We start from the raw sequence: 22,571 nt of genomic DNA, 5'->3' as shown, positions 1-22,571 counted from the left end.
TACCAGTAGAATTTTAGTCTGTCAGCCCTTTGTGTTTTGAGATAAGTATCCAGCAAATATCTCCGTGACAATTAGAACATCTGTTTATTTCATTCATTCATTCAGCAACTGTTCAGTACGGTATCCAGATGGAGCGGTCCGAAGGTAAAGGGAAATATCCTCGAATAGAAGAGAATACTTTGAATGAAATATAATAGATATACACCTTTAAATGAGACAGTTTTATAAGGGATGTATGTTAAGGAAGGGACGGTTATACTTTGGGTCATTTTACTGGTTTTATTTATTTTTAGCAGTGTATGTGGAATTTCAAGTGTAATTTTATGTTTGTAAGCATAGTTATGTTTGGCCAAAACGTACAACAGCTTTTATTTTTTAATTTTATTGTTTTCCAGACATTTATAATGGTTGCCTCACATTCCCTATTGTGACTAACGTTAAACCTAGTTAATTGGGTACTATAAGTGAATATGTTTATTTTTAGTGAGTGCCAGACAAAAGCGAGCAATCAAAGTGGGTCTTCCTTGAGGGCAGGTTTGTCTTATGTCTCTTTCTCCACCACCTAGCCAGGGATATAAAAGTGCTCAAAGAGAGTTGGATGTTTGTGAAAAGCTCTTTATAATTGATAATATTTAAAATCAAGCCTTTAAAAAGTTGTGGAAGTTTCATACAAACTGTCAACTGATGGCTAAATAATCAGTTAATACCATACATTATCTCTTAGGACAATAGAGGTTTGAATCACTTCAGTGTCTTTTATTTTTTCCTATCCCTTCAAGGCTGTTCGCTATCCTAAAATAAAATCTTGCCTAAATAGTTTGTTTTGTAGTATTGGGGATTGAACCCAGAGGTACTCTGTCACTGAGCTATTTCCCTGGTCTTTTTTATTTTTCATTTTGTTTTGAGACAGGGTCTTGCTAAGATCCCAAACCTGGCCTTGAACTTGTGATTCCTTTCTCAGCTTTCTGAGTACCTGGGATTACAGGTGTGTTCACCCAACTGAATATTATTAATATGATTAATAAAGTAAGGTACGTTGGGATGTATATACATACAGTTGAGTGTCCTAATCGGAAAATCCCAAATACCCACCCAAATCTGAAGCACTTCTGGTCCCAAGCATTTATAGATAAATGATACTCAACGTACACATAGAGGTATTGGCTTAGGAATCTAAATGATTGCGTTAATCCCTTTGCGAATATTATTGGAAATAATATTACTGGAAAGTTTTTTGGGTGATTTTTAACTAGAAAATTAGAATAGAAGAATTTTATGTTTTATTAGAAGCATTTAATTTCTAATATTTTAGAAACACTTATTGCTTTATTCTAATAACATTTCAGAAATACTTATTAGAAATTAAGTTTTAACTTATATTATTGGTAAAGCATATGACCTGAAACTCAAAATAATATCAGTTTATTCAAGTTATAGTGCATTTCCACCTCTGCTTAATATGTTTCAGCATTTGTTTTGGATGTTAATGTATTCAAGATGAACTTATTTGATGTAAAGTGGAAATGAAGAAATAAGAAAATGATAATTTTATTTTTGAAGTATGGGCTGGAAATCTTGAGACACCATACTTTCATTGATTTACTAGTTATGTTAGATTTCAGTAAGTGTTACTGATAAAAAATCCTTAGGCAGTAGCTCACTGGTTATGCAAACTATTGTTTTCTGAATGCTGTTTTTTAAAAAATAACAGAATTATTGAGATTTATTTCTCATACCGTAAAATTCACCATTTCGGAGTGAAAATTTCAGTGGTTTTTATTGTATTTACACAGTTGTGTATTGATCATCACCAATTACAAAACGTTTTCATCAACCCAAGAAGAAATCCCATACCCGTTAGGGCTTACTCCACATTTCAGTCTAAATTATGTTTGAAAGGAAGATAGAGTACTGATCCTGTTCATAAATATATGAACAGAATTCTTTTAATGAATTTGAAAAGGTCTCTCTTTAAGTATCCTGGCAAATAGGGAACTATATCCTTCAGACCCCTTTAGATCCTGAGGGAAATGCCACTTGGAAAGGAAATTAGCATAAGAATAAATTGTACCAAAATGTATAATGTTAGAATCTTAACTATTTGCTCCATGCCTGATATTATGGAAATGACTCTGAGGATACTGATGCTTAGTGAAAAAAATTAATTCACTATTCAATAACGAGTCACAAAATATACTGGTGATGATTATGAGGTTGTTGGACCTGCTTGTTGTTGATTTGCTTTACCAGTGGATTGAGTTTTGACATATTTGAGTCATCTACATGGTTGAGATGCTTTAAGTTCGTGTAGAAGAATAAAACAATGTCTAACGTGAAGATGCCAATTCTCTAGAGGTCAGGTCAATGGTATGGTAGTAGCCTTTCTGATTCATGTAGCTCAAGGAAGTCATTATAACATGTAGCTTTAGATATGAATCATTTGATTATTTCAGTGATCTGTGATGCATATTGTCTTAGTCATGGACTCTTTACCTGAACATTTAGAAGCGTTGCATTCTTACTCAAATACAAGTTATCTTTGATTTCAGAAATTTTGTTTTGATTAAAGAAAATTTATTACCTAAAAGGAATATTGAAATGAGAGTGGTTTTAGTTTTAGCATGCCAGATGCACATCTGTAATACCAGCTATTTGGAAGGCTGAGGCAGGAGGATAGGATGGCAAGTTCAAGGCTATCCTTGTCAATTTAGCCTATTGCAAAATAAATCATAATAATAATAAAAAGGACTGTAGCTCTCTGGTAGAGCACTCCAGGTTAAGAGTCATCTTGTCATTCTGTAGTTGGAACTAAAGCATTCCAGTAGTCAGACCTAGGTTTACTCTTGGATTTTACCATGAACAAGCTCTGGAACACTGGGCAAGTTGTTTAACCTTCTTGGTTTTAGAACTGTAAACAAACTGTCAAAACTTTTTTATAGACGGATTGTTCCCCAGATAGGTCGTTCTTCAGAAAATTTATAGAAAGGGACCTTCTTGGGTGTTCTTTAGGAGCTCCAGTAAAAAATAGCAAATAAGGGAACAGGAATATTACTAAGTGGTGGAATGCCTAACTAACATATATGACATCCTGGGTTCTTAGCACTGCAAAACACAAAACAGCAATCAAAATTACCCTTGAAATTTCAGAAGCAGGGAAAATTATTAATTTCCTTCTTTAATATACAGATTTATAAAATAGAAAGCTTCACCTTAAATTATATTTTTTAATGGTAGATTTTATTTATCCTGCAGCATAATGCCTTTTGACAAGACTTGATGTTCTCAGAAACTTTGTGGAAGTTGGGAAAATGAAGATTTCATTAGCCCCAAGAAGCTTATGATTGAGGATGGAACTTAAGGTGTATCTAAACAGTGAACTTATATTTTTTTAAAAGATGTATGAGAGGTCTTTTCCCAAACAGAAGTCTACTTCAAATCTCTGGGCAGGCCAAATTCCATTGAAACTGATTTAGAGAGAGAGAGAGAGAGAGAATGAATATGAATATGTGTGTGTGAGAGTGTGTGTGTGTGTGTTTTCGTAGGCCTTTTGGAAAACATTAGCTGACATTCTTTTTCAAGGTGGTGGGTTATGTCACAAATACTGCAGATATTTCTATGTCCTACAACCCCATTAGTAGTATATCAGATTTATTTAGAATATGCAGGTTTTATAGAAAGTTAAAACCAGCCCAGACTTCACTTTATGTGATATAAGCAAGTTAAGATTATGTAACATTTGGGCCTTCTTTATTATCTGTCAAATGAGAACAATAATAGTACATAAACTCATAGGACTGTGAGATTTAAATCAGGTACTGAATGTAAAGTGCCTGATTGGTAATATAAGCATTCAAGAAAGTTTAGTTTTTGTTTTCACTTATTATTTTTAACTTTGAACAATTGCAAAATGACAAGTAAATTAAAAATCATTTTGATGCACAAATTCTTCTGAACATACCAGTTGCTTCCCTCTGTATGGGGGGGATTAAAATTTGATTATCTCATCAAATCTGAATTAAGATTACTTGTATACACTAATCCTTTCTGTCTTAAAATTTGAAACTGTTCCAAAAACAAATAAAGTTGGAAAGTACTTGCCACATTCTCTGATACAATGTTGTTTCATTATTTCCTAGCCTTCCCATAGCAGAGAATTACCTAAGTGTTCCTAGGTTTATTTTGACAGATATTTAAAGGACTGGGAATCCAGGACCTGGGATAGCTTTATCATGTAATATATCTGAAGAAAGTTGAATGCTGTCATGCATTTTAAATTTTAATGTTATTGGGATCTTTGACTCTGAAGATTTCAGACTTGTCATAAATTTGGTAGCTACAGCAGTTCGTTAAGCACTTTCCAGAGTCTCTCTTTTTGTGTGTGGTAATGGAACATAACATTTCTTGTTTCTTCTTGAGGACACCAACTATGAAATGACACTGATTTTAAACAGGCATTGTTTATTGAGAAATCACTCTGTGCCACTCCAGGTAGTAAGTAATGTGGGAACCTGGCTTCTACACTGATGTTGAAATCAATCTCTACCTTTAGGGATATGAGTATAATTTGATAGGAGAAAAGATTATAAATGCATTCATTATGTTCTAACACAAAGCAAATGTTAGTTATTTTGTTAAGAATTTCTTTTGCCACTGGGGAACTTCCAAACTTTAGCATTTCTTGCCTGCCCTTAAAAATACTTGATGAATTACAGAAAGCAAGATGTCTTCTCTAATTTCTGGTTGTGGTTGAGATTGTGGTACAGATGAGTCAAAGACCAAATCATAAGAAGAGGCAAAGTGTATAATGGCCTCAAGTTCATTTTGGAATACAACAGGGTATTAAAACAAGTAAAAGTATGAACAGCATGTAGTAGAGAATGTGCTACTAGGATACTAACTGTAGTCCTCAAACTTTTAAATCGAGCCTCTGAAAACTTAAAGCGAGATCTGTTCTGGGAGCATTTAAGTCTTTCTCCAGTATGAGAAGTATGGGTTTCACTGCTTTCTGCTGCTAAGAAGCTATATGTAGCCTGTCACCCACCTATTTTTGAGGATATTAGAATGGAAAAACAGCCACACTTTCTTTGCTTAGCTGGAGGCTTCAAAACTTGGGGGAAGTTGCTATTTGCTAAAAGCTGTTAATGGAATAGAAACTCACCATTCCCTGGTTTCACCACAGAGTTTAACTCTGACTCCCAGGTACCATTTGGGTCAACCAACAGTGAGATGAATGAAAGCTGTGACTTGAGAAGGAGTCACTTTGCAGTCAAAACAAACAAAAATTGAAATGTCTGGTTTTCTCTGATTCTACTGAGAATTTAAAAGTTCATTTAAACTTTTGACTGTCTACTGCATTCACTTTGATTCAAAATTCCCAAGATTTAAAAAGATATATAGTAGAGAGTCTCTTTTTTCATTCTGTGCAGCCGCCTAGTTTCTCCCTCTGGAAATGGTGATAAATTTCCGATGAATCCTTCCAAAGATGGTTTTTGTATGCGCAAGTAAATACAGACAAGTGTATAGTCCCTTGTGCAAAATCCTCGTCTAGATGTCTTTTAGAATTAGTTTCTCTTTGGCTCTCTTTTTTTTTTAAATTAATTAATTTTACAGTAGAATGTGTTTTGACATATTGTACACAAAAGGAGCACAGCTTCTCATTCCTCTCGCTGTACCAGTTTCTCTTTGGAATTATGGAAAAATGATGTAGTGAATCCACCATATTATCCAAAATCTCTGATAGGAGTTGGTGGCATCCTGTAATCAAACATATTAACAAATCTGTATTGAAAGCATAAATAACATAATAAGTGGGATGAATAAAAATTATAAAGCCTTTTGCCGATTCTTGTCTGGTTTCACTGCCAAATATGTTTGTACTAAACTTATTTAAGACTTATTTTTTTATTTTTATTCCTGGATTTTCGTCTTGCTGATGAGGTACTGTGATGTGCGCGCATGCGCGCGCTGGCCCATTACTCTCTACTGACTCCTTTATCTAAGTTGTTGCATACTTTGTGCAAACAGCTTTATGATATTCCATTTGTCTTAATCTGTTTGAGCTGTATAACAGAACACCGTGGACAGGGTGGCTCAAGCAACAGAAATGCATTTCTCACAGTTTAAGAACAGAGAGCCCTGTCCAATAAGGGCAGTTATCTGCCTTCTTCCCTGTATTCTCACATAGCCAGGGAGAACCCCAGGAAGAACTCCTCTTCTTATAAGGACACTAATCTCATAATGGGAGCCCCACTCTCATGACCTCATCTAAATCTTATTACTTCCTGAAAGTCTCACCTTCAAGTGGCTTCAAAATGCACCTTTAGGGGAACATAAACATTTAGTTCTAAACATCATTATACATGTGTACCATTGAATCGACTAGCTTCTTTTTTATGTTCACTTAAGTGTACACTTAGGTTATTTAATCAGTCTCCTTGCATATATATCATTTCACACATGTATAGAAACGTATAGGTTACATCTCCAGAGGTGGATTGCCAGGTCAGAGTGTGTGTGCATTTACAATTTTGATGTGTATTTCCAACTTGTAGCCCTTAGAGGTTGTTCAGCTTCCATTCCACCAGCACCTAGTAAGGAAAGCCTGCTTCTTTAATTGTTGTCATTATAACTGAGATTAAACGTCTTTAAAGAGATGTTTGTATTTTCTGTCTTGTTAACTGTCCTTAATCTTGCTTATTTTTCTCTTGCTTTCTTGCTCATTTTCTTAGACTTTTCGGACTTATTTTTAATACTAAAAACAGCTCCATGCTATTTTTTTGAAATATTGTTTCTCAAGTGCTGTTTGCCTTTATAGGATAAGATATTATACATGGGTTCAACCTTGATTTTTTTCGCCAGATGATCACCCAGTTGTGTCAACATTATTTAGTAACCCATCTTTGTCTTACTGATTTGAAATGCTTGATCATTACTGAATTTCCCTGTGTGTTTGGGACCATTTCTATTTTTTTGACCTACCTGCCCATTTAGGAACCAAGCCATCCTGCTTTAATTATCGTAGTTTATATTGTACTTTCTGGTAGGGTGAATTCTCTTTCAGTTCTTTTTCAGACTTTTGTTTTTCTGGTTTGTATTTTGTTTATTTTATATACATTTTTAGAATCAGACCCTCTAGTCTGGACCCTTTCTTTGCCAATTCTCTGCTATTTCTGTAGAGATCATTGAATTTTTCATTTTATTGTGGTAAAATTTGCATATAGTAAGATGCACAAACATTATACGTGTAGAGCCCAATAAAAGATTGCCAATGTATGTGTACACTTGTATAAATTGTATTTCAAGATATAGAACATTTCCATCACCAACAAGAGTTTTCACATATCCTTTCAAGTTGACCTGTCCTCAGCTATGATTGATTTCAATTACATGACTTCAATTGCCATTAGGATTTTTTTAATAGAAGAATTTTTTTTATAGACGCTTATGATGTTACAGTAAACTTAACCTTTTCATTTGAGTCTATTTTTCAGTTCCAAATAGCATATTAGCTACTAATAATAAGTTCTAAATACCTAGTAGTATTTATTGACTACTTTTTAATATGCATAGCACTGAGAGATGGTTTCCAGAAATACAGCTTAATCTGCTGTTACAGTACATACAGTGAGGTTAGAAGTTCAGAGCATTCCAAACGAGGAGTGAATTAATGCAGATAGAAAGGTTGTTGTGCTTAGAAAATGATCTTGATGAAAATCAGCAAATAGAAAAATATGGAGGAGGGTGAAGTAGTGGAGGGAGTATGATTTGGTTCTTTGGTTTGAGGTAGCTTATATTTTTGAAGTTTTATGATAGTTGATTGAAGATACTTGAATGAATCATAGAGATTTATTGTTTAATGGAGAGGATATGGTTTATTTTCTGTATCTTTCCACCTCTCCCTGCCCCCCCCAAAAAAAAGCTGAAGCAGTTTGCTACTCAAGGACCCACACATTGTTGAGTAAGCTATAAACAAAAAAGTAGAACCCAAGGAAAGCAAAAATCTCAAATATCCAAACGATATAATAACTAATACTTAATCGGTGCTAATCATATTTCAGGTACTGTTGTGGTGCTTTACATATGTTGTTTAAACATCCCATAATGACCCTAGGCACCATTTTATAGTCTAGGATACATGCTCAGAGAGATTATGTGGGAAGTTGTTGGTAAACTTGATGGAACAGTTTTATTAAAATGGGAAGAAAGGGGCCAAATTGAAGTTTGTTTGTTTATATATAAAAAAAAAACAATGAATGAAAACTTGTTTTGAAAAGTGAGAAAAGAACAAAGCTGACAGTGGATGTAGATAGCTTTTTCAAGATAAAACAAATAGAACAAAACAGTGGGTTGGTAGGTAAAGGAAAATGTGGGGTCTGGAAAGTGAGAAAGTAAGAATGAAATTGTGTAGGATAGGGAATGCAGAGCATAGGTAGAGAGTGTGGTCCTTGTTAGAGAAGAGAGATTTTTTATTAAAAGGAGGGAATTCAGGAGGGAAAGGAGACAATGTGAACTCTTCCAAGGAAGTTTGGTGTTTGGAAGATGAAGGTTTATAGTCATAGTTTTCATCTCTAGTGGTTTATGTTCTGTCAGTGAAGCAGAAGACTCACATGGACAGAGAGGGATGAGAGTGTTCAGAGTTTGAAGCAGTTGACAAGAAGTATTGATTGTTCTTTTGAGGTTTGAAATCTTGAATTTAAAGTGGTATCTGTCATTCTGATCTTGTGATATTGTTCCCCAGCATTAAAGTGAGGTTTTGCCAAGTTTATCAGTCTAAACCAGCAGGACATATAGATAGATGGACAGACAGATAAACCAGCTGAGATTGCAAGGAATTTGCTGGTATAGGATTGACAAATCTGAAATCTGTAAAGCAGGCAAGAAACTTTTTAGTTAGGAGCAAATATTGTAGTCTTGTGAAGGAATTTCATCTTCTTCAAGGACACCTGTTTTCACTTTTAACAGTTTTTCAGCTGATTGAATGAAACCTGCCCACATTTCGAGTCATAATCTTCTATACTTAAAAATCAACTGATTGTAAATATTACCACAACGACAAAAATCACAATACCTAGATTTGTGTTTCATTTAATGATTGAGTACTATAACCTAGCCTAGTTGACACACAAAAAGAAACTATCATACTGGGGCAGTAAAGAGAAGGAATGGGGTCAAGGGAAAACTTTTTAGAGTACTTAGAAGAGTGATGATGAATCATGAAATCTACTGTGAATAGTGCTAAAAAAAATCGTAAGATAAAGTGAGGCCATGTCCAATGGAAGTGATAGCATTGAGGTATTAGAAAATTTAAATTATTGAGGGGTTTAGAGAGTTAAGTGAACCTGAAGGATTGAGTGCCGTGGTTAGAAATGATGATGCTTGGAAGAGATTTCATAAGGATAACAATTACTGTCATTGCTAATGCCCAGATGAACTTGGGTGTGGGCTGCTGAAGTGGAATTAAGGGACACATCTGTTGATGTCATGAGACCAGCGAATTGAAGACAGGGGAGCTGGGATGTAACTCAGTGGTAGAGTGCTCTTTTCTAGCCCATGCAAGGCCCTGGGTTTGGTCCCTAGCACAAAAAGGGTTGAGGGTAGGGTATAAGAAGGGTCAGTCTATGTGAATGGTTAAGTTAGCAAGTGGTGAAGGGAGTGAGGATATGTACTGTGAACTAGTTGCTAAAGTCCTCTATGAATGGAGGGAGAATTTAAGGGAGGGATGGATGGTAATAAGGAAAGATAAGTTTATAACTTGTGTTATACTTTTAAATGAAATAGAAAATACCAGACTGTGATATAATTCACATACTAGTTAAATTTGCTTGTTACAAATTAGGAATTCCAGAAGGCCAAATAAAGGAGTTAAGGGGGATAAGGAATTGGGTAAAATGAAGGATGTACCCAGCAATGTGGAGGTGGGGAATTCAGGGATTAATAAATGACCAGGGAGAGTTGGACCTTTCCTGATAACTGAGGTTAGCAGGGATGTGAGGTATGATGGATTAGGAGATTGTAGGTATCATTCTAGTATTATAGGATTCAGTGGCAATGGTTTTCAAATTGCTAGTCATGACTCGGTGTGTTGTAGAATGAATTTAGGAGATCACAACTTGTGTTATACTTTTAAACGAAATAGAAAATACCAGACTATGGTATAATTCACATAATATTACAGTTCACCTATTTGAAGTATAGAGAGTTTTTTTTTAAGTACTGTATTCATGTAGTCATCATCACAGTCTAATTTGTGAATATGTTTTTCACTTCAGAAAGAAACTTCATACTCAAGTTAGCAATCACACTTCATTCCTCCCTTATTCTGACCACTCCCTGCAAGTATCCACTTATGTACTTCTCTTTAGATTTGCCTATTCTGGATATGTTATACAAGTGGATTTATGTAATAGTATGTAGTCTTTTGTGACTGGTTTATTTCACTTGGCATAATGCTTTCAAGATTCATTAATCATATAGCATAGCATTTTTTTTTTTTTTTTTTTTTTTTTTTTTTTTGGAGACAGGGCCTCACTAAGTTGCTGAGACTGGCTTTGAACTTAAGGATCCCTCCTGCCTTAGCCTCCTGAGCCACTGGGATTACAGGTGGCACCACTGGGTTCCATTTCATTTCTTTTTATGGTCTAAAAATATTCTGTTGTACAGATAAACCATGTTTTGTTTATCCACTCTTCAGTTGATGGACATTTGTGGTGTTTTGACTTTTTGGCTATCTATAATTAGCCAAAAAATTATATGCTGTGATGAGCATTGGTGCACAAGTTTTTGTGTGTTGTATATTTTAGTTTCTTTTGAGGAACTACCAAGCTGTTTTCACAGTGGTTATACCATTTTCTTTTTCTCCCAGGGTACAGAGGTTCTAATTGCTCCCAGCCTACTTAAGCTTGTTATTGTCTATCTTGAGTGATATTAATTTGCATTTCCTTGATAGTTAATGATGTTGATTATCTTCTCATTTTTTTTTTTTTTTTGGCCATTTGAATATCTTCTTGAGAAAAATATTTATTCAGATCCTTTTCCCACCTAAAAAAATTGGGTTCTTTTTCTATTATAAGAATTCTTAGTATATTAAACATTAAAGTCCCTTATCAGATGTATGATTTGTGTTTTCTCTATTTTAGGGGTTGTCTGTTTAATTTTTCAATGGCAGTGTTACAGCATAAAAGTTTTTAACCAAATTGAATTTATCTATTTTGATCTAGTTATTTTATCTAATCTTTGCTGATTATGCTTTTGGCACATTATCTAACTCATGGTCATGACAACTCCTGTTTTCTTCTAAGAGTTTTATAGTTTTTGCTCTTACAGTTAAGTCTGTGGTCCATTTTGAGTTTGTGTTTGTGTGTGTGTGTGTGTGTGTGTGTGTGTGTATGAGGAAGATGTCCATTTCAGTCTTTTGCATGTGTACATGCAGTTATCCTGGCACTAATTATTGAAAATACTACTCTTACTCAGTTGTCTTGTCATTCTTGTGGGGAAAAATGTGTTTATTTCTGGACTCTTGATTATGTCTTTATGCAAGCCACAGTCTTGATTATTGCAGCTCATATGTGTGAGTGTACTTATAGACAGATAACTCAAAGGTGTATATGTAATGGGTCATGATGTAAAATATTTGAAAACTTCTGATTTGAAATGTGGCTTCCTAAAATATTTTACTCTCTTAACAACTTAATGGGGTATGATCCCTTTAGGGAACAAACAGAGAAATCAGATTAGAGGACACTGCTGTGGATGACTGATTTTTCTTATTTTAATAGGTAAAATATTCTTTTAGGGTGGGTTTGGACTTAAGGGCAGTAAGGAAGGTTTGGAATAGCTATGAGAATTTCTAAAGAATCAATGAGATTAATGTAAGGATTATTGAATGAAATAAGATTTGAAATTTTGAAGTTAGAGTTTTGTAGGAGACCATTCTCTCAAGATTCTCAATTTAAAATAAAAACTTTCTTTGAATATATTAAGCTTGTTTGTTGGATAACTTTATTATCTGCATTGTCTGGGTTTTTTCTGTAGGTTTTTGTGTCACTTATATGTCCCTAACTCATTACTTGGATATTTTTTGTTAAGACATTGCATGAGAAAAATTAGATAATTTAAGGTTTTAGAATGATGCTGTCTCCTTCCAAAGAGAATTTTTGTTTATACTGGGCAGAAACTAGCTAATAGAACTAGTGATACTGGATAATATTAATCCACTCAGACTAAGATGTTTCAAACTAGGCCTTGGAGTATGGAAAGGCTAGTATATTTTATGTCTTCTTTATTTCTAGGCTATAACCCTTTGGAGTCCCAACATAAAGCCAGAAGTATTACCAGCCCATTTCCCCACCCCTACACTTTGTTGGATTCTTAACTGTAATATTTAACATGTTCTAGCCTTAAAGAATCTGCTGAAAGTTTAGATTCATCTTATCCACTACCTTTTATGCCAGATGCCCATGGGGAGTTGGGGTGGGAGGAATGGTCCCAGATGTCAGGATTACCCCTGAAGATTTCCTTACTTTCTCATATTTTGGTCTCCATACATTTTTTTTTTTTTTTTTTACTACTTTGTTAGCACTATTCTTTCAAATAGATTTTTTAGTTTGGTTTTCCTAGTCTTTCCTGGGGGTTTGGGAAGGTGATATCCAGTTTTTCTAGATGCTTCAAGAAGAAAGTTGATCTGAATTACCCATTTCACCATCATAAGGAAAGTAATTTGTTAGCCTGATGAAGAAGATTTATGTCATAAGATTACCTATTTAAAATTCTAGTGTATGTGGTTTTAATTTTTCCTCCAGGTAAGATGTTTTTATACTGCTTTTTACACATTATAGAAATTATTAGAAACAAGGAAAATACGATTAAGAATAGAAAAGGGAGGAAAAATGGCAGAAAAAATTATCTAGATATTTTTGCAAAGTTCAGAAGAAATAAATGTAGGCTAACATTTTCATGTCTATTAGTGAGATCTCGCCATCACAAATAAAAAGGAGCTGACACATTTGTTGGCATGCCATCATTACAGTTAAAAGGCAATAGAATCCTAAGTATTGTAAAGGGGGTATTGAGAAGTCATGTTGAGCAAAATTTTAAAAATTCTTCCACAGAGAAACCCCAGAATAACTTCTTGAGTTATTAAATGGGAGAGTCAGCTTTGGAGCTGGACTAATGGTTGTGCTGTATAGCAGTGTATCTCTGCAATACAGCTAAACTAGTACTGTAAGGGACTAGAGAGAATTTAATTCTATAGAATCCCATTAGATACATAAAATGTTATTAGTTTTGATTTGATGTACTATTACTGTCATCTTATGTGTATGTAAATGGATTTACGGTCTTTATGAGTTAATTCATGTCCTTGATTTTTCAACCCATTCTCATATTTCTTAAATTTCAAAATTACCAATTTTCTATCACACTCAACCATTATATTTGAAGAGGAAAAATAGTATTTCTTTTGTAGCCTCTTATTTTTTTTTCTTTTTTTTTTCTGTGTGTGTGTGTGTGTGTGTGTGTGTGTGTGTTTTGCTGGGGATTGAACCCAAGGCCTTGTGTTTGCAAGGCAAGCACTGAACCAACTGAGCTATATCCCCAGCCCTCTTCTATCTTCTCTTGAGAAATAAGAGACAGTCTGAAGTATTCTATTTCAGATGGTCTTTATCAGTAGAGTTTTGGTTGATGTGTTAAACTTTTAGAAGATAGGAATTGTTTCTTGAACTGATTACCTTTATTTCATCTCACTATCTTGCTAATGTTCCTGCAGTATATGTATTATAGGAGACTGATTTAAGATTAATCTGTTTCTGTGTTACACCTGTCCATAGAATCTGCTGTTATACTTGATCATCACACCATGTTTTTACATGACTTTATTTTCTGTGATACTCCCAATTTATTAAGAATGTTCATACGTATGTACAAATTGAAATAACACTACAGTGAGCACTTGTATAGCAGATAATTTTATTTTTTATTTTTTTTGGCAGCACTTGACCTATAAATGCTGCAGTTTGCTAGTATCTACTAAAAATAAATCCATTTTCCTACATATGTCGTACTTAAGGAGGAATTTTTAAAAATACAGTATAGTCTACATTCAAGATTTTTCAATTGTTCCTCCAATAGGTCAGTTTGTGCTACAAATTGGAATGGTGATATTTCACCTGGTTTCTTTGCTTTTTGTGAAGGTATTTTCACTTGTGGATAGTGTATATTGATATTCTTAGGAGGTGGGGGAGAGATACTATCACAGGAGGGTTCTATTCTGCCTTCCTGTTCCTCCTTTTTCCTTGCAGAATGTCAAATTGTAACTGGTTTTCTCCAACTATGATTCATTCAAATTTTATACATTGCATTTGATTATTGTTGCTTTAGTCACTATTAACAATGCAATTAGTTGTTCACACCTCTCCTCTTCCCCTCATGACATTGGCTTCTTGAAGAGACCAGCCAATTGTCTTAAGAATGTTCCCACATTTTAGATTTGTCTGATTGTTTTCTTATGATTTTTAAATTGTACCTTTAGGCAATGTGTTTCCTAAAAATAGGTGGGGTTTAAAAGCTGGATTATGTTTAGGATTTTTAGTTTTGGTGCTCTTATGTACGTTATATTAACACATATCAGGTTGTCTTGTGATCATTTGGTTAAGTAATATTCCTCATATCTATTCAATATAAAGATGGGTTGCCCCCACTCCTGTGCTTTGCAATTAGCTATAGGTCAATGAGGTGAAATTTTGGTTGCCTCTGAATGTTCCATTTCCCAGCAGCCTTTTACCTGATATTTTTAGCATTTGTTGTTTAACTGTGTCTGAATCAGTTATTTCATTTGGGATTGCAAAATAGTGCTTTATCTAACTGGGTTTTTCTGCATCTATTAGTCAACCTTCCTTGTTTTTTGTTTTTGTTTTTGTTTAAATATTTTCCTTTGTCAGCTAGTGCTTCCTAACAAGATTAGATAAATGCTTACTTGTTTATTGCCCTTCAATATACCAACCCTTTATTCTGAGAATTGGTTAATAGTCACCTCTAATAATAGCCAAATAACTTTCTCAGTATCACAGAGGGTTTTTTTTTCATTGTTTTATAATCATTTCAATCACTATTCCTTTTTTTTTCTTTTTAAACAGGTTTTGGTTTTAGGAATTACATATTTATAGAGAAATTGAGATCATATTAGAGTTCACTTTTATCTCCCACTCAGGTTCTCCTGTTTTCAATATCTCAAATTAGCAAACATTGGTGATACATTATTATTAATTGAAGCTCACCATGTTTTCAGCTTCCTTTCTTTTTCAGTTTTCTGGTCTTTATCTAAGGTCCTTTTTCTGTTACAATATTCCATCCAAGATATCATACTTAGCTATCACAATAGTTATCCTGTCTCCTTAGGATTTCTTAGCTATGTTTCTTAGACATTCCTTCTTTTTGATGATCTTGACAGTTTCATGGAGCACTGTTTAGGTATTTTGTAGGATGTCCCTTTATTGAAATTTGTCTGACAGTTTTCTCATTTTTAGCTTGGGGTTACAAGTTTTTGGAAGGAAGATCACAGAGATAAAGTATCATTTCATTACATTGTATCAAGACCACATACTATTAATATAATTTATGACTGTTGATGTTGACCTTCTTCCCTTGGTTCAGAAAATGTTTGTCACATTTTTCTACTTTAGAGTTGCTTGTTTTCTTCTTTCTGTATTGTTGTATTTGGAGGAAGTGGCTGCATTGCTTACACTTAAAAAATCTATAATTTATATTCTAAATATAAATTATTTTAAATTCTTCAGTATGGGAGATTTTTCTTTTCTCCAGTGTAATCTGTTCATTTATGTCAGTATGAATGTGTGGATATTTATTTTGTATTTTGAGTTGTAATTCAGTGCTTCTTTATTTTGTTGCTTTATTTGATTTGGCTACTTGGGAGCTCTTTAGTTGCCTCCTGTATGCTTTTGATACACGTAACTCAGGGTGGGTGTTTTTTGTTTATTTTTGAGCACTTCCTTATTTTTTGTCACTACAAGATGCTCTCAGCTCATTGTATGTATTTTCTATCCCAGTCCTAGAATTATTCTTTTCTCCAGAGAGTCCTGTTTCTTTTCACTGGAGAATGGTATTAGAAACCAAGACCTGGGTGCTAGGTGTGCTCCTTGCTACTGAAGTGTTCTTCCTTTTAGTCACTCTCAGCAACCAGAGCTGAGAAAAATGAAAGAAATAGAGATGTGGGCTGGGATTGTAGCTCAGTGGCAGAACACTTGCCTAGCACACATGAGTCACTGGGTTTGATCCTCAGCACCACATAACAATAAATAAATAAAATAAAGTTTTCTTGTTCATCTACAACAAAAAAATTTTAAAAAATAATGGAGGGGTGTGTGTGTGTGTGTGTGTGTGTGTGAGAAATACCTGTCCTTCTGTGTAAATGCAGATGTATAGATATACACAAAATTATATTTAGAATTATATAAATATTTCTGTAATAGATGCAACCATCTATTATGTTGATTTGAGCATCACAAATTCTTAACTGTCTTCAACTCTTACTCAGTACTATATATATGCTGGCAAACTCCCTTTATTGACTAATAAACTTTTTCCAACAGGGAAGAACCTGCCTCTGACCATAAGCCTTCCATTTACTTAATTGTTCAGCTCCAGATTAAATGTATAGCAGTATCAGAAGTGTTAACTCAACAGTAGCTTTATCAATTAATTGTTGAGAGCCATAGCCAAGTCAGAATGATGCCTGGCATATTGCCAGAGGGAATGGTTGAAAGGTGAACCATTGAGATAATGCTTTGAGTTAAGCTGTATATAATTACTGTGATGCTGGATTGATTGAGTTGTATATGGACCCTGCTCTGGGAATAGGGTGGCTCCCCGAATCTGCCTCAGGAATCTGCCTCGGGCGCAGATTGGAGTTCCCCTGTAGTTCTCAGGGTTGGGGAGATTGGGCACGGGAGCCCGGTAGAAGGTGTTGTGTTCCAGTGTAGTGTGTGTGCAGTGCCGGTGAGAGTTGGGGAATAAAGAGTTGCTGTTTGAACCTACAAGGCTTTGTGGTGGCTCCGTGATTTGTGCCCAGCCAGACTGCGACAATTAATGAAGTAGCTTTATCAATTAGTAGGAGGGTTTTTGTGATTTTGTTTTTTAAGGATTCTTTAGGAATTCCCACATAGTCATGTCATTGTAAACAAAAAGTTTTATTTCTTGCCTCCCAGTCTGATACTGCAGGAACATTAGCAAGATAGTGAGATGAAATAAAGGTAATCAGTTCAAGAAACAGTTCCTATCTTCTGAAAGTTTAACATATCAACCAAAACTCTACTGATAAAGACCATCTGAAATAGAATACTTCAGATTGTCTCTTATTTCTCAAGAGAAGATAGATGAGGGCTGGGGATATAAGCTTAGTTGGTACAGTGCTTGCCTTGCCAACACAAGGCCCTGGGTTCAATCCCCAGCACCCCCCCCCCCCCCACACACACACAGAGAAAAAAAAAAAGAGAAATAAGAGACTACAAAAGACTGTTAAACATTTAGAACTTCCAGCATGATATTGGATTAGAGTGGTGATAAGATATCTTTGCCTTATTCTTTATCCTAGAGGGAGATTATACAGGTTTTCACTGTTAAGTATCGTGTTAACTGTAGAGTTTGGGGGTTAATTGATTGGTTTTTAGATGTGTATTATTGAATTGAGAGTTTTTATCAAGAATGAGTTTTAGATTTTGTCAGATTTTTTCTGCATCCATTGATGTTATCATGATTTTTCTTCAGCCTGTTCATATGGTAGGCCGTATCAAATCATTTTTAGAATCAGCCCTACACACTTGGAATATATCCCACCTGGTTATGTTGAATAATTCTTTTATACATTGTTGAACTTGATATGCAAATATTTTGTCAAGATTTTAAAATCTGTGTTCAGGGGAAGTGTTGGTCTGTAATTTTCCTTCCTTGTCATATTTTTATGCAGTTTTGATATTAGGGTAATGCTACCTCTTAAAATGAATTAGGAAGTGTTTGTAGTTGTTTTGGATAAGCTTGTGGAGAACTGATACCATTTTTTCCCCTTAAATATTTGATTGATTTCACCACGAAACTCTTTGGGTCTGGTGCTGTTTTAGAAGATTGATAACCTGTTGAGTCAATTTCTTTAATAGACATAGGTCTATCCAGATTATTGATTGGTTTTCTTTCATAGATATTGGTCTATTTAGATTACCTATTTCTCTTTGGGAGAACTTTGGTAGAGTGTTTCTTTCACAGAATTAGTCCATTTCATCTCAGTTTTCAAATTTGTGGCTATAGAATAGTTCATAGTATTCCTTTATCATACTTTAAATGTACTTTGGATCAGCAGTAATGACCCAACTGTCATTTTTCCATTAATAATTTGTGTCTTCTCAATGTCTATTATTTCTTGATTAGGCTGGCTTATTTTATTTATATTTTCAGAGATCAAAATATATATATTTTTAGAGATCATTTGTTTGTGTTCTCTGTTTCCCTGTTTTCAATTTCATTAATTTCTTCTCTCATTTTTTTTTTCCTTCTGCTTGTTTCATATGGTGGTGGTGGTGATGGAGATGAGGCAGTAGCACACATTTTCCCAAATTAGGCCAATGGGAATTTCTTGAGGTGGTTGCTCTGTCATTTTTGATCTGATCTGCTTAATTTACTGAGTGCTTCTTTGCTTGAAATTTGAAAACTTGAGTGTACAATATTATAGATTATGTTTGTAATTTCTGCTTCTTTACAAGTATTACATTGTGTTTGGGCTTCAGCTTCATGGGTGTGTGTATGTATTATGTGCCCACATTTTACAAAGAGTCCTTCATTTAATTCTTCTAACACCCTTTCACCCTTTTATTGAGGATTTTTTCATCTGTGTTCATTAAAGATATTGGTCTGAAGTTTTTTTTTTCTTTGAAGTGTCTTTGTCTGGTTTTGGAATCAGGGTGATACTGGCCTCACAGAATGAATTTGGAAGTACTCCCTCTTTTTCTATTTTCTGAAATAGATTGAAGAGTATTGGTATTAGTTCTTCATTAAAGGTCTTCTAATAATCAGGTCTTGTCCCTGCGCTGTGTCCAGAACTAGGTCCGTTGCCCTGCGCTGAAGTGGATTGCAGCCTGGCGCACTGCAGCCTTGTAGGGGCAATTTCCTGGCGTCTCTGCTGTAACGCCAGAGAGCCGAGTGGAAGCACTCAATCTCAGCCTGCAGCAGGCTCCAGTGCAGCTGCCAGATCCCCCCGCCTCCCCCGCAAGGAGCAACTCTGCTTTCTGTGCCTTCTATGCTGTGCTTGCCTCTCTGGTGGTGGACTCTGCGAAAATCCACTGTTTGGGATCCTGTCCACTCCCAGAAGCTGCAATTCGTTAAGGCGAGCCCCCATGGAGAAACCGTCCCCCGTGGAGAAACCGCCTGACTGCTCTCTAGGATTCATGCACAGAGCAGCCAGAAAGGGATCTCCTTTACTGCGCCATCTTGGATCTCCTCAAGGGTCTACAGTTTCTAATGGTGGACAAAGAGAGAACCTGGTAGTATAGGATGAGATGTTAAGGAGATAGGAGGTGAGGATGTAGAGCTATTAGATCTTAGGAAGTGTGTATGAGGAATCAAAAGAAGTTGGCTGGTAGCAGTAGAAAAGAGAAAGAAATTCTGGGGAGACAAATAAATGGGAAGAAAATAGAGAGCAAGAGTACAAAAAGCATACAAACAAAAACAAAAATTAATAAAAGAAAAAATATAACAATAAAAAATAAAAGAATATACAACAAAACTATAATATACTATTCAGCATCCCAGTCCTCAGTAGCCTAATGCATAAAAAAGTGCTTGGTTTCACAAATGTTGGGGATGTGAGGGTGGGAAAAGGGAGAGGGGAAAAAAATATGGAAGGAAAATTGAACAATTGTTTCTGTTGGAGTTCAGTATCTTCCCTTCTTCCCTTCTCATCTGAAAGGCAGGGTTGTCTGGTGTTTGCTGGCATCTCCACCCTTAGGGTGGTGAGGCTGATTAGTGTGTGAGGGTTGATCTTGGAGGCGGAACTCCTGGAGGTGGGGTATAGCACTTGCCAGTTCCTGTTGGATGACTGCACCCCAAGGATCTCTTTTGGGGACCACTCCTGTGATGTGGGCACCTGGTCTTAGCCTACTTAGATTGCCTGTAGACCCCACAATTTCTCTGATTTAGTCTCTAAACTGTATTTCTCGCTCGCGCACACACACAGACACACACATCGCATTTTCTACTTCCCAGTTAGAAACCTCACTCTGGAGGTCATTTGTGTTTAGCTCTGGGCCTGGGTGCGTGTTTTGGAGAGCTGTTCTGTATTGGGCAGATCAGAACCAGGATTCCAGAGCTCTAAGTGCTGTGCTGGGTTAGTGGCTGTGGAGGGGGAGGTGGTTAGGGGACTATGGTTTCCTTGATATTGCTTCTAGGCTTCTGTGTCCCAAGATGGGAGTTGCCTCAACTAAAGATGACGATGGCTGCAGCTGAGGTAACCCAAGGTGGCAACAGCAGCTTTCAGAGATGGGGCAGCAAGAGTGGGCCATGATGGCGTTGTGCGATGTGATCAGAGATGCAGCGATGTGGTGTGTGGTGCTGTGGTGGGTGACTGTCTCCAGACTCTGTCCAGTGTCCCATGGTTAGGCTACTACATCGAGGGGGCTGTGAAAGTATTAGTAGTGTCCCAAGATGGAGGCAGCCAGGGGAGCTCCTCATTGACTGATGGGAACCAGGTACGGGCAGGGGTCCGTCCTGATGGGGAGGCCCTTTTTTAAAAAAAAGTATGTTAAATCCATTTGGAGTATGCATTTTAAAATATTATATTCTGTGATGATATAAAACTAAATGAGAATCAGAGCTAAATGTTTTAACTGGTTTATTGGTTTACATAGTTACTGCTAGAACTATAGAACAACAACTATTTTATAGGAAGAACATATTTTTATTGATAATCCTAGATTTTTTAGATCAGAGTTCTAAATTCCAGTTCTTTGGTATGTTAACATGGGGTACTGTATATTCTATTTCCTGGTTTGTTTTTGTTTTTATTCTTTGCCTTTTCCTAGTTACTAAGGCCTGCTGGTTCCCTCAGGTCATAGCACATTGGTTTTGCAGAGAATATTAGCTAGTGCTAATGAGAGGAAGAAAGCAGCAGAAAGCATTTTTCCAATTATTTTTTTTTAAAACAAAAGGCAAATACATATAAATATTGGGAAGAAAGTAAAGATAAAAGATCAAAAGTACCTATAACCTAGCTAGTAATATTTTGGTGTATTTCTTTTCATATATTTTGTGTGTGAGAGAGATTATATTTGTATGCATGGGTACATACTTGGTTATTTATAAGGGATCCAACAATTATATTAGCATACATTAATTGGGGAGTAGAGTAGTAATAACTGCTTGGATTTGATTAGGGATCAAGTCAAACAAATAGATTTTGCTTAAAAGAAAGGTGTCTTTAACAGAGTAAGAATTTTTATAAAATTAGAAATTTGCAGAAATGAATTCTGTAGCTTAGTCTGCTAAGTCCTATCACCATTTCTTAAATTTAACATTAGGAAAAATAGGAAGGGATTTCAGGAATTTATTGAAGTCAAAACTGTTTTCATAGTAATACTGAGATGTTACTTGTCTTTTTCATGTCTATTCTCAAGAGTTTTCCAGAGGCCATGTGACCTGACCTGTGATGTGGCAACAGACAGAATGCAGAAGCAAATAAGACAGTCCAGCCATTTGAAATTGAGCGGAAATTAAGCCAGACAATAAAGAGATTTGCAAAAATGTAAAACAGACACGTTTTCTCACTATAGTTTTTTTCATCAAAATGATCCATAACATGTAATAGGCTTGTTGTTATTTTAAAGCAATTTTTAAAAAATTTAAATGCTCATTTCTAGTATCTAATATGGTAAATATTGATAGATACAGTTAACATAAATAACAGTTCTCTGGTAACAAAGTTCTTCTCAAAATTGTGAAGTGTGTAGAGGTTCTGACACCAAAAATCTTAAAAATTGCTGCATTATGTAATATAAAAAGAAAAATTTGTTAATATCACAGCCTGTTTCATCAGCAAAATCTTTAGATCACTCACAGAAATGAATGTATATTTGCCAAAATTCTAATTTTCACTTGAAAGTTTGAATTTTATCATTGGCAATGAATACTGATGTATGTTTTCCTTGAAGTGTTAGGCTCACTTTGTTCATTTCCAATAAACTGTCCTCCAAATATCCTAGTTCAGATCACTATAGCTTGTTTGTGTGTCATTCCATTAATAAGTAGCTTACAAGTGCTTTTCCTAGGATGACCATTATACTTCATTATATAGCAGAAGTTCTTATGGGTACTTCCTATTTCAGGACACAATTTGAAAATTTTCTTTTATACTAAAACAAAATTTAACAAATTAACTACAGTGTGAAATCTGAAGCCATAAAGTGAAATTACCATCCTCTATCATATTAAAATTTGTTGTTGCATTTTAAGTGAGTCTTTTGACTGTTTCAGTTTGAAACATCATGTATTGATCATTTGGAAAATAAATGGTTCAGTGAGGT

General features: G+C 35.2%; 1 protein-coding gene across 5 annotated transcripts in view; it reads left to right on the top strand.

Moving 5' to 3' along the window:
* Mapk8 (mitogen-activated protein kinase 8) overlaps positions 1 to 22,571 on the top strand; it is a 113,950-nt gene that overhangs the window by 1,052 nt on the left and 90,327 nt on the right. The gene's annotated exons all lie outside the window — the stretch shown is intronic.

The sequence above is a fragment of the Marmota flaviventris genome, chromosome 4 (genome assembly GCF_047511675.1).
Source record: "Marmota flaviventris isolate mMarFla1 chromosome 4, mMarFla1.hap1, whole genome shotgun sequence".
In the NCBI taxonomy this organism is placed as follows: Eukaryota; Metazoa; Chordata; class Mammalia; order Rodentia; family Sciuridae; genus Marmota; species Marmota flaviventris.
The sequence above is the reverse complement of the archived record's forward strand: the minus strand, read 5'-3'. Positions and strand labels throughout refer to the sequence as shown.